We start from the raw sequence: 1,753 nt of genomic DNA on the forward strand, positions 1-1,753 counted from the left end.
AGTTTTATAAAATTTTCAAAAGTAAAAAGAGGATTGATTTTTAAAAATCTACTGATAAAAAAATATCTAAATCTAAAACTTGAAAATTTTTAAAAGATAGTCAATATTACAACTGTCATGAATATTGGCATTTAGCGAACAAGTGTCCTAAAATGGACAAACCTAAAAAGAAATGTATGTTAGCTACTTGGGATGAATCTTCTGGCACTAAAGCCTCTTCTGAATCAGAAGATTCTGAAACCGAGTCAGTTAATGACGTCAAAACCCTTATGACTCTATCTAAGTTTACTTTTCAGATCATGATGATTCAACTAGTGAAGAAAATCTGAATAGTGATTATGAAAATGAAGAAGATCTTCAAGATGCTTACAATGCCCTATACAAGGAAAGTTGTAAGATTGCGGTAAAACTAAAACTTCAGAAAGAAAAGTTTTTAAAACTTAAAGAAAATTTTAATACTCTTATTTTAGAAAAATTTCACATTTTAGATTCTTTTAAAAAAACTAAATGCAATTTAGAATTCAAAACCTCCCTTTTGAAAATCTAAAATCTGAAAATGAAAAACTAAAACTTAAAGTCTCTTCACTTTTGAGTTTAAAGGATACATGGAGGTATGCTCAAGGTGATCCTAAATTAGAAAAACTATTATTCGGATCCATAAAATGTGGCGACCGATCCGGTTTGGGCTACGACAAAATTATTCCTCCCAAACATAAGAACACTCCTCCTAAGTTTGTGTAAGAAGAGTCTTCAAACTTAAAAGGAAAAAGTTCAAATCAAAATTATTCTAAAAATGCTAAAACTTTTCAATCCCTAAAATCTAAAAGTAATCATATTAACTATAAAAATCAGAATCATAACTCTTTAACTGAGAAAATTGTTGATTTACTTAAGGAGCTCTTAAAATCTAACTCAAAGGGTCGATCTTATATCAACCACAAACACAAGAAGAACAACTATACTCCTAAACCCAAAACGGTAATGAAATGGGTTCCCAAGGTTACTTGCTTGGTTGCCCACACGACTTTCAAAGTATTAAGTCATTCAAAGTGGTACCTAGACGGTGGATGCTCCAGGCACATGACTAGTGACAAAGGTCTGTTCACCAATCTTAAAGACATGACTGACGGTTTAGTCACATTTGGTGATGGTAGCAACTGCAAGATTATTGGTCAAGGTACGGTTCAACTTTCTAACCTCCCTTTATTTGAGAACATTTTATATGTAGAAGGTTTAAAATATAACTTATTAAGCATTTCTAAAAGATGTGATAAAAATCATAGCGTAAAATTTTCTAACCTAGGGTGTGAAATTTTAAATAAAAACGGTTCTGTAATATTAACTGGTCGCAGAACTTCTGAAAACTGTTATATTGTAAGTGACTCTAGCTCATCTAATTTATCGTGTTACATGATCCATACCGATGAGACTGAGTTATGGCATAAACGCCTTGGACATGTACACTACCGTAACTTGTATAGATTGAGCAAAAGAGAGTTAGTAAGAGGCCTATCCAAAATACAAAAAATAAATAAAATATGTGGTGAATGCCAGATTGGCAAGCAAACTAGGAGTTCTCACAAAAAAGTGGACTCCAATACCACAGCTAAACCGCTCGAACTCCTCCATATGGATCTTACTGGACCAACTAGAACGAAGAGTCAAGGTGGCAAAAAGTATATTTTGGTAATCGTTGATGACTTTACCAGATATACTTGGTTAGTCTTCTTAACAGACAAATCAAAAACTCTTG

The sequence above is a fragment of the Magnolia sinica genome, chromosome 13, assembly GCF_029962835.1.
Source record: "Magnolia sinica isolate HGM2019 chromosome 13, MsV1, whole genome shotgun sequence".
Lineage (NCBI taxonomy): Eukaryota > Viridiplantae > Streptophyta > Magnoliopsida > Magnoliales > Magnoliaceae > Magnolia > Magnolia sinica.